The 17,244-nt window shown below is 50.4% G+C and overlaps 1 long non-coding RNA gene across 1 annotated transcript; it reads right to left on the bottom strand.

The window, feature by feature from the left end:
* Nucleotides 1–6,015: 6,015 nt before the first annotated feature.
* LOC131108790 (uncharacterized) lies at nucleotides 6,016–16,677 on the bottom strand. The gene is made up of 3 exons (XR_013627862.1): nucleotides 16,562–16,677; nucleotides 6,611–6,711; nucleotides 6,016–6,252 (listed from the first exon to the last, which is right to left on the bottom strand). It is a non-coding gene; the product is annotated as an uncharacterized LOC131108790 (long non-coding RNA).
* Between the last annotated feature and the right edge of the window lie 567 nt (nucleotides 16,678–17,244).

The raw sequence follows: 17,244 nt of genomic DNA, 5'->3' as shown, positions 1-17,244 counted from the left end.
TTCCGTCAAAATAGTCACTACACTACTGAAATGTTTTCTCGCTGTCTTTATTTTACTTCTCTTCATTTCATGTCCACACTTATTCTAACTTATTTATTTTCTATTTACAAACAACATTTTATGACCTCACTTTATGAACGTTGTCACGCATGTCGAAAGCATCTTACCATAACAATCATGTTATTGATGTCATTAAAAATTAGATTAGAAAAGAACCAACCCCCCCCAAGAATAATGGAAGGGGCTGAGAAGTTGAACGATGAACATGTCTCGATGCTGACGGACAGAGAACAAGAAGTGGATTTTCCTGAGCGTGCCTGAATAATAGAAGCCTGGGAAAGCGTCCCTGGAGGAGGTTAAGAGAGGCTGACATACAAAAGGAGGCTGCGGCGTTCCTGCTTGGTGGTCAGGAATCCCGCCCAGGACCGTCCCAGGAGTGGACTTCTTGGCCTAATTAGGCTTACGCTGCTTTAACATTTAATAACGGCCAGCTGGATCTTCAATTGAATACTTAATCCGAGCAGATACTGAGGGATTTGGCAAAGATTATCGGGATTATGAGCCACAAAGACTTTGAACAAATATTCCAGTGGCCACATTCAGTTGATTATGGCATTGCTTTTTCCGGCCTGTGCTGTGTTCAGGCGTGGTGTGTTCACGAACAGATGCATGCAGCCGGACCGGTGCCAAGGTGTGCACATATAATAAGCAGTAACCCAGCCGTCTTGTGAAATCCCCTCCTAAAAAGCCTCATCCCATATGGGGAGGTCAGCGGACCATCTGTTGACTGTCAGCTACCTCGGGAGGCCTTCTCCGTACCTGATCGCAGGCCGGGATGAACAGATGCTAAAAGAGGAAGAACCGGATAAGTTGCTAACTAATTTGGAAGCGGCTTAAAACAGCCCCTCAAAGGCGGACCGGTCCTCCTCCTGCGTGAGGTGGGACCTTTCATCCAAAGCATGCGGCCTCAGTGACGTACGTACGTATTGAGACACGTCACCGTCTGTTTAGCACCTCTGACATCCCCGAGCAACGCTCGGCCCCTGTCGGCTTTGCTTCCAAAAGAAAGAAAAAACACATAACGCTCACGTGGCCTACTTATTTCCCCCCTCCGAGTGACTAATAAGCAGCCATGGCATGTCCTCTGGAGGGAAAGTGAAGCCCCACAAGGAGGGGTCACTCATAGAAGGGGAGATGAGGATCCGAGACGCCTTGGACCCAGATGAAGAGGTGATATTTCATCTAGAATGACTTCATACAGTATGATGACTGACATGACTGCAGAAGCCCAGACTGCCCGCACCGATGAGCTGGACGACTGCTCTCTCAGACTGCTGGGGCTCAAACGTGGACACCGCCGTCACCTGGGTACCAGAGAAGATTTCTGGGGGGATGGAAGTTGAAATCCAGGAGATGATAGAGGTACCCGGGAGGAGAGGAGTCAAGATGTTTAGATTTGGGACAAATTTCCCATGTGGGTATGCTGGAGCCTATCCCAGCTGACTTTGGGATAGAGATGGAGTACACCTGAAGTGGTCACCAGTCAATCAAACAAGCATCTATACCTCTATTTACCCTAACGTGCGGAGGTTTGTCATGTGGGAGGAAGCCCCTGTAGTTCAATACGAGATCCGCATTACGCAACAAAGTATTATTATGGCTTTCGATACTACACGATCAATACACTGATCCCTCGTGAAGGAATGGCCGTGCGTAGTGAGAAAGGAAAGTAAGTCAGGTCAGCGCCAGTTGAAGTCACCCAGCAGCGGATGACCCGTGTTAAGTCAATCAAACGGCTCTGGATAACAAGAGAAGATTATCTGTGCTGACCCACACCGCCCGGGCCACTTACATAAACACCTGCCAGGCCTGTTACAAAACAGCCTCCATCTTGTACGGATGGAGAAGGAATACTGCGTGCACAGGAAATGAAGGTGGATGTCACGGAGCGGCGTCCTGGCGGTGGATGCGGCGCTACAGCGGCTGTCTAATCAGCACGCCATATGTCCTCACGTCTCCTGGCTGATTACTCTCCACATCCATAATTGCGTATGCTTTGATATTTCATACCCGCACTGGAAAATGCTAACAGTACGCTCGTGCACGCGGCAAACAGATAAGGCGTCCGGTTCGGCCTTTCCTGACCTCTGTCAGCCCAACGTACAGCAGCCTCTGGCAGTTCTGAGAAAACTCCACTTGTTGTTTGACTTTTACTTTTTACCAGAAATCTGTTGCCCTCGTCCTCCCACACGCTCCATCCGAGGTGCCAAGATTGACACAGGAACCCTCCATTCCCCACTCGCCCTCTTTGGAGGTCACCCTGCACAACTTGGTTGCCAGATCTCGGGAAAAGTGCGAGCTTGGCGCTAATGCCCTCCACTTGCACCGCATCCGTAGCCTTGGTGTCATCTTACAGACATGCTGGAACTTTGGAGTTCTTCGTCCCCATCCCAGTCTTGCACAAAGTTTTGTAGAAAAGTTTTTGCGTAATCCAGCAATGAAAACATCTTGGTGGGGGGGAGGGAAACGATAGACCGCATCTTGTCGGAAGACCAGGAGGTCTTCTCTGTGGTTTCTCTTTCCTAACGGGATGGTTTTCAAGCGGGGAGTGTAACCGTCTTCCTCAAGCAGGACAGGCCACTTCATTAGGAACAGGTCAAATGTGCGGCACGAACACAAGATGTTGCGTATGGAACATGTGGAAGATGTGGGTTTGGTACACACAAACATTTCCCATCCATGACTGCTTTCTCTACACGTGGGCTCCTTTCCAAGGGTGCAGGCCCACATTCCACATCCACGGGAGAGGTCACCACCAAGACACCCTCCTGCAGTCGTACGGCACCTCTTTGTGTACATGCCAGACATTCCCCACGGAGACGCCATCTTTTCACAAAGCGTATCAACAGGTTGCAAAAACAGAAAGGCCAGATAAGATGACGCCATGCTGCCTGCTGAATACGTCCCCGCAAAAAAACAAGGCAGACGTTCTCAGTCCCCCGTGATGCATAATTAGCGCTGAAGCTAATGGTGTCTGATCAAACAATCAACTTTGGAAGCCAACCTTTCCCTCCATGTTTAATTGAATGGCCCCGGTGGAGGCGGGTGACCTTTCCCCCTATGGATCCTGACCCCTGACCCGCTTCTCTGTGATCAGCTAATTGAGAGGGAGTGAGTTAGCGAGGAGCTGGAAGACGAGAGACAGCAGTGGCGGCATTATTCAGTGGGGGGGGTTAGAGACCCGGTCCACCACTTACCACCAACACTAGCGTGACACAACTACATGATGGGAACATACAAAAACCAAATTACAGGAAACAATTAAGCCTTTATCTTCCAATACGTCATCACTAAACGACTCCAAACCTCTACACTACATCATCATCATCATCATTTGGGGAACTTCACAAATAATACTTACCTAATAACGAGACAAGAATGGGATCAATTCAGCATTGCGCTGTTTGTGTCATGAGGCGTTCAAGCACACTGTGTAACTCTGAGTGTTTGAGAATAGCTGGCCATGAGCGCCCACCCTGGAGGAGAGGTGGCACAGACTGCACATGATGGCTCAATAAAACATGCAAGCTCCCAGCATACGTACAGTACAGTAGACTGATATCACACGGCAGTTATGCTATGAATAATACACACGCAGCATATTTGATGAGACTATAAACTCCTGATTCTGCTCTTCATAAAAAGCTGCAGTGTCGTGGTTGGGGTAAGATCATGGTTGGGTAAGGGTGTACTAATCATTTACAGTCGCCGAGGGAGAGCTGATTTGCTGCTGTGAGGAGTCTTACGCAATCATAGCAGCCTCCCACGCTGCTATTCCAACGGCGACTATGAGAGCCTCCGTCTTTTTTTAGCACACACCAGCTAATGATGACAGGTTCCATGATGCGTTTGTACGTCAAACCAAGCCAGCGCAGGCCGCTGACCTGCCGCCACGCGGCCATCAACCCGCTTCCTGCACGCCGTTTGTTGATGTCGCTGCCGCGTGAAGACCTGCGCACCAAAGTGAGCCACGAGGTCATCATGGCGTGGTCTTACAGCGGGATACACAGTGAATGATTCATATGACGACGCAACACGGCGCTATTACACGGCTGCCCCGTGCAAAGGTTACCTAGCGTGTTTTATTGCTCGCCGAACAATCCTCATTAAGGCATTTGCATTTGTCGAGTCTGACCGAGTCAACCTCAAAACGCCCACCAGGAAAAATGAAACAAAAAAAGCTTTGCTGTGATTGGACAACTTTCCTTTCTTGTGTATTTACACAGAGACAGGCAGCTAGTTACGGATAATAAACAACACACACGTTTTATAAAACGTCTGTTTTATACTTTTCCATTTGTATTTGTACTTTTTTCATGTATTTTTCAAACTTGTATCAAATTAATTAAATGTATTTGTTTGTTAAAATAGCAAAATGACATGTCCAACGTGCATGTTGGAGGAACTTATTCATGCATGTTGTCAAGGAAACGAGCAAGGACACGATAACGGCGTGCAAATAATGCTTACGTTCCATTGAAATTTCAGGAAATTGTACAAAATAGGTATTTCAGTACCAGGTATTTCACTTCTACCAAGAAGGAAGATAACTCCTAGCAACACATAATACACAAAAATACTCTTTCATAGGTCACATTTGCAAACACAGGCACGGATATTGTTAGCATTGTCATCTGCAGTACCAGATACCAAGTTAAAATACAGGAAATGTACCTCAAGTAAAGGGCAAAATACGGGTGTTCCCGGAATAAGGGAGTGTTGACAAGTATACATCCACCAGGTGAAGTTTTACCCATAAGAATCAGACTAAGTACTCAGTACAACCCATTTGCACCCTGATGACTCACTGCTGGCCCCTGTGGATGACTGTGGTATTGCAACAAAAGATGCTAAACAGATGGCCAGCTCAAAAACATTCCGTGGCGATTCTACAATTCCTGACACAAGCAGTACTTTCCAGGAAAAACAGGCACACTGGATGCCGCTATGTTTGCTCCTTTGCTACGTCGTGTTTTCTCTCCGCTGCAGAACACCGCGTTCGAGCACATGCAGAAGTGATGACAAAAGCAGGGAGGAGGCCAACTCCGGCTGAGCCCACACCGCTACGGAGGAGGCATGTCAGGCTGACTCACCGCATCGGCTCAGCCATGAATCAGTTTGGCTGATTTTGAAGGTACACATGACTCACACGAGCCAAGACGCCACGGCGACCAGGACAGACAAACATCATCTTCCAACCCGCAACCACGCATCCTCGCCGAATGGGAGCCGAGCGCATCCCAACCGGTCCCTGACAGGAATCATCAACTTTGCTTCTATATGTCATGTATTTGTTGGAATGGATGCCATTTCTAGTCACGCTGACAAGCTGTGGCACTTCCTCATTTCCAAAAAAGTGACGCCATCGCTCAGGTAAACGAGGGTAGCGGTGTACGAGACGGGACAGCCAAGTTCTGTGTCAGTGGTTGACCGCCCACCCCCACCCATGCCCAGAGGGCGGTTGGCTTGGTGTACCATCACAGCGCTACACTGGCTGGCATCCGTTCCACCAGGTTAACGCCCCCGCCGCCTCCACAATGCGTCCCCCTGGGTTCATCCAAACAAGAGCCAGGTCATGTCAGACGTCTTGTGGGACACCGCTTCCAATGTTCCTCATTGGGGATGGAAATCGGAACGGCAGAAGTAGAGGCTTTTGTCTTCCGTGATTACAGGTTCAGGTGCCCCTCCATTTGTGGTCCCAGCTGGTCCACATCGAGGGCGGGTCGGCGGAAAACCAATCCACTCAGGATGGCTTGGTAGTGGGCTTCTTTCTAAATAGGCCAAATGTGGAGGGGTTCCTGGAGTTCCCCCGATGCTGTCATGGCAACCGACAGGGCAGTTGGCAGAATAATAAGAAGACGGTGAGGCCGACACGCCGCCTTCTGCTCCTGAGACGTCCCTCGGCGGGAAAGACTCAGGAGCGCGTCTCAAAAGGGCTATCATGTTGCACGGCCAGACGGACATATTTGCTGACGGCCATGTCTGTTTTCGCAGGAAATCCAACACCATTGGACAATATTTCCAAAAAATAGCAACAGGACACAAAATAGTGGAGAAAATCAGAAGATGTGAAGACCTTGGCGATCATCAGCGCTTGGTTGAAATGTATTTTGGGTCATGGTTTCATAGTGGTGTCCATGTGAGTCATCAAGCGTCACCCACGTCAACAAGCCACGGTGAAGGCCAGGCTGTCTGCGGAGGATGAAAAGGCCACTGTGGCTGATATAAAAGGCCCGGCACGCGCTATAAATAGACTCGCCCCGAGCCATAAGCATGACATAAGCACCTCCATCTTCCATTGTAGCCCAGAATGCTTCCTTTTTTAACTTCCCTTTTTATGGGGGCGCCGAGCACATGACGCCACGTGCCCGTCCCAATCGGCCCAACAGTCAGCACTCAAGGTCAAACTCAAGATTCACAACCAAGGAGAACTTTTATGGCATCCAGAAGGTCTACCTGAGAAGCTCCCTGCTTACTGGCGTCAGTATTGTCACTATTGTGGCCAATCGTGAGGCCTCATTCATAACGGCCGTTGTGAGGGTGATCTTACCTTGAGTCACGCATGCACCTCGTTACATATCCCACGGTGGCTGCTTGTGAGAGTGGACCTCCAGGTAGACCAAGGAAGCAGTCCAATGGCTGCAGGCGCCCCTGAAGAGTAAAACACCACAATTACACGCAAGAAGTCTTGCAGGTGTGCTGCTGTGATGAAGGCATCATGTCCCACATCATAGAGTCATGTGATTTCTCCTCCCATTCAGTGAGGAAGTGGTAAGTGCTTCTTAAGTTCAGAAGAAATAAATTTGAAGCTAACTGGTTAGCTCACTAGATTGTTAGCTTGCTATTTTGCTAGCTAGCGGCCTTCTCGAGTCCCTGCAGCATAAGAGTTTAGGAGTATAAAGACGACTATAGGGGTGCTATTTCATGTCTACAGGGCTCTAATAATGTATTTACATACAAAGTCATAAACAGGTTTTATGAAGATTCGCACGTATTAACATTGAATCCTGTATCACAGACATTCATTTACTGCAATCGCTTGTGGAACCAAGTAACTGGAGTCCATGAGATCGCAGTGCAGCATCAGAACTTTTGAAACGGGGCCCGTATGTGTACTGGAAAAAAAAGTGGACAGATTGAAAGTCCTAATATAATCCCACCACGAGGATCCCCTGATCACAAGATCCCGGAGTCCAGGGTCGCCTGGCAACAACTCCCCGCTATTAAGACTTTTTCATGCAACACCATGTCTGCATTGATGTCACGGTTGCTGCGGCAACCATATGACCAAGACGCCATAAGTCTTCACCACCTTTAATCTGTGAGGTTGTTTGTCATCGCCGAGCGGCGGAAGCAGCAGTGACGCCACGGTGATGCACCGCTTCCAAGTATCACCTTGCGGACTACATAAACATCCCAAAACGGACATAGAGGCATGCTAGCCCCTCCCAGGACAGCCAATAACGCGTCTGAAAGTGTTAGTCCGCATTTCTGCTGGACAACACATCCTTTGTGACATTCCGGTGTACTTCCCATTCCACAAGGAGAAATCCGGCCAAGATTTACTGTCCTATATTATTCCTCACTCCACTTTGTGTCAACGCCTGGCGCATTAGCGACTTTATTACACGGTCAAACGCCTGTTTAGATCCAAGAGAGTGACTTTACTCCCCCGTAGATTCCCGTTGGTGCGTACTTCCGCCCAAAAAAAGACTGCCATAAAACATATTTACGAGAGCTCGCTCAACGGAAAGCCCGCTTTTTAGAATGTACTTGCGGGGGTGTCACAACAGCTTGTGACAAAATAGTCTTGTGGGCACCAGGCCTGGGATGAAAATGAATTATTCTCACAATAAACATAACGATACATAATATATGAAACATAACTTATATTGTTTATTACACCGTCTTTGCACAAACGCCTCGTGCCGTGAACTGGTTGTTTTTTTGCTTTGAAACGACGTGTACTCCAAAAAACTACAAGGCGCTGGTGTGGAACCAAACTTTCCAAATATTATGTCATTCCGTCTGCACGACAAGCAGCAGCAACACGGGAGCGAGGCAAGGAGGCCTCACAAGTTCCTGTCACCCTTCGGACCCAGGCGACGAGGTCATGACCCTTGGACTCAGGCTGTCCCGCGGCGACGGCTGCCCTTCTTGTGAAGAGCAAACACAGGGCGATAATGGGCCGCTTCAAGGGGGAAGTGGGGGGGGGTCTGACATTGCTGACAATGTTGGAGAGCTGCTACAAAAGCGGCACGGTGGAGATGGAAAAGCCCTCGCATGCTGAGGCTGCTCATTAAATATTCACAGTTTGTCCCGTTCCGCCAATTTATGTCGGACATTGTGAAATGAGATTGTCGCTGCGATGTGGCGGATATCGTCAGGAGCTCCTAGCCTGGCTTTTTGAGGACGTTCTTTTCCTGGGAGCATCCTAACGAGCCCACCGCCATATTCCTCAGATAATCGTGCAGACAAATCAGAGACTTTTGTAAGGTTCCCTGGAGGGAGTGGAAACGCCGGTTATGTGATAATCTGTCTCGATCTCTTCCCTCGACAAAGATAATCCGTCTAGTTCACCGTGTACGCTGCCGCCTGCGTGCCCGGCAGCCTGGCTCAGGCGGCCAGCGGTGGGGCCCGGCGCACCGTCCCGGCAGGGAAGTAGGTGACGAACGCGGGGAGGGAGGGAGCGCTCCCAACGTCTGGCGGTGCCAAGGGCGTCCTGCCGACTGGGAAGCACGCCCAGAATGTGTGTACAAACTGAAAACAATCCGAGGGATCTTTTTCCTCGCGGGGAGTGAGGATAATAGTGGACTGTCTGTATAGGTGACAGGAAGCGAGGCAGCTGCTTCCTTTTCCTCCCCTCCTCTTGGAGAACAGTGGATTAATTCACTCAATTAAAGCTACTTACGGAGGAGGAACACTGAACCGTTGGCTCATGCTCGTGGAACCTTGCCAAAGCTGCTGCACGCGTAGGATGACCATCCCAAACCCTGCCCACTGCCAGCAAGGGGCGTAAGGGCATGCCCAGATCACCGCTTGGGTTGTTTTGGGTACAAAATGCAAAGCATAAAACATGTTTCTCATGCTGGAGCCTATCCCAGCTACACCCTGGGGACCCTGAATCAGTCTTGCTGTAATTATCGTACATACCCAATTTGATGGTGCAGTCAAACAATGTAGTACAGTATCGCTTGTACTGCAGTTTTACCTTTAAATGAATAACCAGCACGACAACTGGCCCCCACCTGGTGTGGTACACGGTACACGGTACATGAGATAATAACGTAATCCCTGGTTTCCAGCCATTTTCTACACCGCTTGGCCTCACTAGAGTGGCAGGCTGGAGCCTATCCCAGCTGACTTTGGCCGTGAGGCAGGCTCCCCCTCCCCCCTTCATGGGTGACATAGGTAGGCAAAATGTTCCGTAGCTAAAATCTGATTACACGTACATGTACTGCTGTCCTACCGGACAAGGAGTACAGCATGTACAGTATGGTGTATTTGCAGGATGTAGTATTTGGTGTACTCGGGAATGTCAGGGATGGGAGTCTGGCACCGTGACGTCACGTGGGCGGCCTTTCCTGTGCACTCAGCACCATTTGCCCCTCCCCCGTGCGGCCCCACAGCTGCACATCACGGTGACCTCTGGCCAGGGTGGAGGATGTTTGGGGGGGCAGAAAAGGATGAATAAGACTTGAGGGGAGAGGTGAGCGGGCGTGTTAACCTCTGTGGCGGCGGGAGCGGGAGGCGAAGTTGGCCGCAATATTTGTGTGTGAGACAAAAGAGGCGGGAAGGCGGCGAGCGTCTCACATGCTCCCCCATGTGAGAGTGAGGCGAGCGCCAGCCGGAGTTGCTTTATGTAAGAGATGCCTCTCACATGGTTTCAGTTGGTGCGTGTGGTCATCTCACACGGCATCCATCTAGCTATCCATCTACCAACCCATCCATCCACCAATCCATCCATCCATCCATGCATCCATCCATCCGCTGCAACACTCTCTGCTTTGTTTGTGTCTGGGTTTGTGTGCGCCTCCCTTTTCCTTCTTCCTTCCCCCCTTTGCATTCCTGCTGCTGCTCAGCGCTTCACCCCAGGCTGCCAGGGCTTGCAGCTGCGATGGGGGAGGAACAGGCGCTACCGGGCTCAGAAGGCCTGAACACGGCTGACTACTAAGTGACTGTCGGCGGTCCGGGTCAAGTCTGCTGTTAGGGAGCAACTAAATGGAATCAAAACGTGTCGCCGCTGCAGCATGGAATCACAGCTTGTCATGGAAACATGACAGAAAATGAAGCAGGACAAGGGATTTAGCGTGTAAGGAGAGAATAACAGTTGTCTCCTGGTAATGACCCCGAGGGGGGAGCAGTGCTGAGGGCTACACCCCCCACCCCCTCCCTGTTGCTTTTTGGAGAGGTTCATAAACAAATATCAGTCTTAAAGCAAAAGTAAACTTTCGTGGAATTTCACCATCACCCGCAATCCTTAAGCGAAACCCCATTCATCCATTTTCTATGCCGCAATTATCCTCGCTTGGGTCACGGGGGTATGCTGGAGCCTATCCCAGCTGACTGAACAGAAGCTAGAGGGGTTAGCTTTGTTTAGCGGTGCATGCTGGTGGGGCGTAGCATGAACGGAAGCTAGCGGGGTTAGCTTACTTTAGTAGAGCATGCTGGTTGGGCTGTGTGTGTGTGGGGGGGAAGGCATTAGGCTGGATGAGTATGTTATCGCCATGTTGTGTTTTTCCGCTTTAACATTAGCGAGCGCTTCCAATGTCCTTTGGCGACATGCAAATTCAGAGTAGATATAAACGATTTTCCCTGCCGACTCCTTGTGATGAAGAGTAAGAGCACTTGTAAGGACTCCTTTGCAATTAGCCGGTAAAATGACCTGACTGGACACTTGAATGACAAAATATTATTGAGTCTGAACGTAGCGTCCCCTGGCTACCAGTCTTGCAAACAAGTCGGCCATTCAGATAGCCTTAACATCATTTAGTGCACACCGTAAACCTCCCCACACAGACACACATTCACCCCTCGCCCCCCCTCCCGTCTTCTCTGGGGGCAGCTGGAAAAACACAAAGGAGAGAAGTGTGCAACTGGTGCGATAAAGCCTGGAACATCTTGGTATTCAAGCGTCAGCATTTAAAAAAAACTGGAAGCACAATTAGGGAAGGGAGGGGAAGAGAGAGAGCGACTGACACACACACTGACACACACACACACACACACACACACACACAGAGAGTGGAAGAACAAGTGTGCAGCAGTGCTGAGCGATTGAAAAAGTCCAGCTGCGGGTTGTCTTCAGGACACGACAACAGAGGCCATTCTGTTTGTCTCTTTGAGGAATGCAAATGATGAGACAGTGACAGCACTGATACGCAACAACAACACACAATGTGTGTTTGTGTCTCAGATGTGCATCACGCCAGCTGACATGTCTCCATCATGCGTGCACCTTTGTCTGGCATTCCCGAACACGCCACGGTGCTTAAAAGGCAGGGGCTTCGACCAGAACAAAGAAGGAAAGAATCAGCCTGAAACAGCATAAGAGTGTAGGACCCCCCCCATCACCCCCACCCTGCCTTTTCCAACAGTCCCAGAGTGCTTCCTCGACCTTAAACCTCCTCTCTGTTCTCACAACCCCCTGGGGAGGCGGGTGCAAAGTCTGCCGCCGTCTGGCTGTTCCCATGGCAACCACCAGGTGAGTAGACAGGCACGACGCAAACATGTGACCGGCTCCACATGCACAGGCGGAACACACGAGCCCTGATATTACTCACGAGTACACCGTGTAGTCTCCCGAAAAGGCGGACCCGGTCTGACGGTCCGTCTGTTTAACACACACACACACACACACACATATACACACACTAGCAGACTTGTAGGGGGCAACGGAGATGTGTCACAGGCGCTCACATCAACGCAGTTGTGCTAGAGCAGCAAAAAAGGCGAGCATCAGCAGGAGCGTGGTGCACATGAGGACGGGGGGGGAGGGGGGGTAAGGGGGGGGTGGTTAACACGACAAAGTCAGAACCAAAAGACAAAAGACGCTTTGTGTTTCCAACGCTAACATCATGGTGCACAGATGAAGATGCTCAGATGAAGATGCCAAGAAAGGCAAACTCCCTACTGATGCTGCACGTCAAAAGGTTGGCTAGCGTGACCTTTGGTAGCGACCTTGAGCATCGTGGGTCGGTATCATAGAACGGCTTAACACTGGACAATAATCCCTAAAGGCTCAACAGACGTCTGGGAAGTCCGACAATACATCCACACACTGACGATTCACTCAATAGACAGCCATATTACTGACATGCCGCCTGATCAATACATGAATCAATGAGGGGCCAATAAGGGGCGGACCCCGGCCCTTTAGTTCCCTATTCATCTTCATTTGTTATCTTAGCAGGACTTCCTGGTCAATTGGATTCTTTCACGGGCAGGGAAGCGTGGCTGGCGCTGCGTGTGAGTTTATCTCTGCTTGTTGCGTGGGGCTGCGCGGTGGGCGCCATGGCGTTGTCTTGGGAAAGTGTGGAGGTGGACGTCTGTTTTGGTTTAATCGTGGGGCGTCCATGTGATCTTTTGATGTCGGGTACATCAGATAAACATAAGATGTACCCCAACATAACCTTGTACGCATGTTGGAAATCAACCAAACCAGCCAACCAATGGGAGAGCACTTGAGGCCCCTTTTCTTTGGTGCCACAGTTCCAAAAGTCACGGTCCCCTCGTTTGATTGGCACCATGAGATGTCGCCGCCCCTTTTCCGGATCCTGGCTAGGATTCCCAAACCAAGCTGACCTGCATCTCTCCTGGGGCCGCCCAATCCAAACACGGAGCGTGCTGAGAAGCTAGCATGAGTTCATGACAGCAGCGGCATTCCTTCACGATGTCATCACCGCCACTGCGTGCCGCCAGCCCAGCCGACGCAGGGTGACGCACCTGCAGTCATGTTATGTCACATGTTCAACGCCGACGGTCACGTGCCGGCGTTCCGTTGGAGGAACACTTTCCCCTTCATGGCAGAAAGTTCCACTGTTGACCTGCGGGCTCTCCCTACCGCCGAGGTCCTTTCTTGTGGAACACGACTCCAGAAAAGGCTGGATCACGTTGCTGTGGATTCCGTCCGTCTGCCTGCAGGCTCTATAAATAGTGCCTGTCAGATATTTTCAGTCCTGCGCTGAGCGCTCTGTGGCTGTGCAGTGTATTAATAACCAATGTGACCGCAGTGGCGCTGCCTCAGGAGCGTCCGTGGGCAGGCTGAGAGGAACGCCACGAGAGCCGGAGCTCAGGTGACAGGACCTCAACCAGATTATGTCCAAACATCAGAATAAGTCAAAGCAGCCCTCATTTCTTCTGGTGGGTTAGACACAAAGTAGTCATATCTTCAACCATCAGCAATGATCGGCAGGATTTCCGCTCCTCGTTCCGCCCAGCCTTCTTGCATGGCCAATGAGGGGTCAGCTTCAGGTAAGGCTGTGATTGGCCGCTCTGATTACCTGACGGTGTCGCTACTGAAGGCCTATCGTTTACCTGCCACCTCAACAGGCCCACATTAAATTAGCAGCCAGTGAATGCTATCAGAGTGGGCTAATGTCCCACGTGAGTGCCGGGAGAAAGCAGATCGGCGGCACAACAAATCCGTCCAGACTCCAAACCCATAAGAGGTCAAGACGACCGGCCCACCGAGGCCCACCCAGGCCCACCCAGGCCCACCGAGGCCCAACACACCCCAAGAAACAGGCTGTGATGCGGGTGCAAGGAACACTTCTCTGGGTTTACATTCATTCATTTCAGTGGTGTCCAAACTGCAACCCGGGGGCCGTTTGGGGTCATCTTTCAAGAAAGTGAGGCAGAATATTACCTAAATAATTGAATATTATCATATTCATTTGTAGAAGCTTAGAGTTGAAATATTAAAGAAAGAAAGTCATACTATCATGAGAAATAAAGAATAAAGATGCAACTTAGAGATAAGTAGCTTGGAAAAAAGTTGAGAATAAAAAAGAAAATGACATGAAAATATTCCGGGATCAAGAGAAGAAAGATGGAGAAAAATATTGTTCAATGATGAGTGAATCTATGTGATCTATGACAATAATTCCCCTCTTATCAGCCCAATATGGTGCACCCCTAAATCAGACCTCTGTCACAGGAAGAGACCATGCACGAGACCACCATGTGAGCAAGTATCAATGAGCAGGAAGTGCTTGTGACATATAAGCAAGGGACTTGAAACATACAATTAGGACCTTAAGTCTCCCACAAACACCACAAATAGATTGCAGTCCTGAACGCCTGCATGTCATGTTTAGGGGAGTAAAGACGCGTTCCCAGCACGTCTACTGGTACAGCTGGTCTTTTCTTCCTTTGTTGTTGGTTACTTCCAAGTAAAATGCAGTGCTCTGGTGTGTTTACACAAGATACAGTACATGCAGTATGTGCATATTTGACGTGGGGGGGGGGGTCAGAACAAAGTGTCACAGTTGGAGTGATGAGATAAGAGGCGGCCTCTGGTTACGTTGGCTCCGTGTCTACAGGACATTCCAGAAGCGGCACACAGTGACGTCCCTGGAGGGGCGGGGGGGTGTGGGGGGGGCACATTACAAAAAGTATGGCTGACCCACAGTCCAACCACAAACTTGTTTTCTGGCGTAGCGCTCACCTCCAGGCGGGCTTATTAGATGAAAGGGGAGCGAGCACACACAGGAGCAATCCATTCCAAACTAAGCAGATCCACCCTGGTCACCCCCCCAGCCCCCACCCCGCAGCCCCCACCCTTTCCTCTCCCGTGTTGCTACGCTGCTGCAGTATTTTATGCTTGTCTTCTCTTTCTTCGGCTTCATAAATTTCCTCTAATGTCCTCATACACTCTCCCTGCGTGCCCTCCCCCGCCTTTCCTCCTCCTCTTCCTTCTTCCCAGAGCCCGGCCTCAGCTGGCGCCACGGCAGGGTCATGCGGGGTTCCGTGCACAGGAAGGGAATACGAAGCATGAATGAAGCACGCACACAAACGCTTCCTGCACAAAAACACATACTTTGGACCGGCTGACGATTGTCTAAATGCACCCGAGGCGGCGGCGTCAACTCCCCGTGCTAATTATCTCCTGGCAACGTGAAAAACACTTTGCTAGTGGTTGGTGTCCTACGATAGCGCCGCTGCGTCCTGATGTGGCGCCGTGTGTTGACATGGGAGGGGGGGCAAAGGTGAGGCTGCGAGTACACAGCGTGCACGCAGGGCAGGAAAGCTGATATTCCGGCTCTTGACATGCATCCAAGGGGGGAGTCTGGCATGCTGGTGTGTTCCTTTCAGGAGTAGAACTGCAGAAAACTACCCAGTCTTCTTCTCCTAAAGCTTTGCAATCCCGTCACGTCAGTGCAGCCAACTCATGAGAGCTGGGAATGCCGTGGACAGGTTGTGATACACGTGGAACGCAATCATCTAGAGCTTTTTCCAATGTCAGGGAATTGTTTAGGCTTCAAAGGAGACCATGATGAGAATGCAGCATGGAAGCAAGCTCATGCAGCAGGTAAGAAGGGAGATGCATCACGCTGCAGCTCTTCCTGACAAGCATGGAAACATCCTGTTGAACAAGAGCCGTGTTTGGGACATGTACACTTCATGTACCCCCCCCCAAATGCTCAGCTATGCCGTCACCCTCCTGCAGGCGTGCAGCAAAACGCTGGCCTCCAAAAGCCCTCAAAGCAGCTTAGAGCCTCCGGCCGCCTCCACTGCGGCCACACGTGTGAAACGTGCGCTCCTGCTGACACACAAACACATGCGGGGCGAGCCCTCGCCACGGTCTGTGCAAGACTAATGAGGAGGGCGGGGCCTGTTGCAGCTTGGTGTGACCGGAGAGGGGAGGGCTTAGGGCCAGGTCACTCCCACTCAGCTGTACCGAGGCACGTTGCTCCTCAGCCGGCCCCCCCCCCCACACACACACACACCTGCAGAAGGACACACTTCTCATGTTGCGTGCATGTGGAGGGTGTTCCCACCTCATGGCTGGCGTGTGCTGCAGAAAGCACAACTCTCTCTCCTCAGTGCAGCAAAGATTTTTCCTAATGACACATTGATTTCCACTTGCTTGCAGCACTGAGCACAAACGTGCTAAGCTAGGCTTCTTTTCTGTTAAACATCCAGGCCTACAGCTTGGTAAACAATGAAAGTGAAAGCTAGTGACTACAAGCCGCCTTCTTGGAACAGGACGAACACGCATTCGTCTTTTTCGACACTGCAAAGCACGGTGTACAACACTCAATAGGGGAGCGTAGATGCTGGTTTCCACAGTGGATGAGCTCACTGACGTGTTCAGTGTCACTCGTAGGAGAAGTATGAATCACACACGCTGCTGAGTCACACACACACACACACACACACACACACACACAGCCTTGTGATGTCATAATGCTTATTATTATTATCATCATCATCATCATCATGAGCAGCCATGTGAGGAGTCAGGTGTGTCTGTGTTTGTTTACTAGCTGGGGCTGACCTGAATGCTCCTGCTCCTCCACTGCTTGGCCTGGGCTAACCTCACTGCTGCACGTTGCACATCTTTAGCCTGGTCTTTTGCGCCCTCTGCTGGCTGACGAGGGTTCTACCGCAGACAGCGTCTCTGCTCTGGATGAAAGCCTGTGGGGGTTGAACACGGGTCAATGGAAATGTTGGCAAAGACGTTCCACTATCAACCTGTGGCCATCATAAATCTGTTATTGCATTTTAACGTTAAAGTACCAAATACGTAAAGCACTGTTGCAGTTATTTTAATTCGCTTACGTGTCGCTCAAGTGTAAAAACAAGTTAGCCACCTTCATTTTGGTAAGTGTTTTCCTCAAACAAGGTTAGATGAGGTTCCCCGACCTCTCCCTCTCCCCCTCCATCTCGTTTTTGTTGTTTTTTGTAGTAAAAACAGAAAGAGGCCCTAAAGTTGCCGTTAATAAGACTGCACACTTGACAGTCCAAAGGCGGCACATCAAATATCCCTTTCATGTGTGCAGGCCCTGAGAGGCCGCCCCATGAGGGACGGGTGGGGGCTCCAGTCAGAGGAGGGGGGAGGTGGACCGGAATGAATCTTTCTTTTTTTGCCCTGGGGGTGAGTGCTGCTTGCTAGCTGCTTTCTTTGTCTGAGGACTTATTAACGCAAAGCCAGAGGAAACACAGAAGCGGCCATTGTGT

This window comes from Doryrhamphus excisus, linkage group LG7, assembly GCF_037039965.1.
Source record: "Doryrhamphus excisus strain RoL-2023G ecotype Guam linkage group LG7, RoL_Dexc_Guam_v1.1, whole genome shotgun sequence".
Lineage (NCBI taxonomy): Eukaryota > Metazoa > Chordata > Actinopteri > Syngnathiformes > Syngnathidae > Doryrhamphus > Doryrhamphus excisus.
Note: the sequence above shows the minus strand (reverse complement) of the source record. Positions and strands in the feature narration are given on the sequence as shown.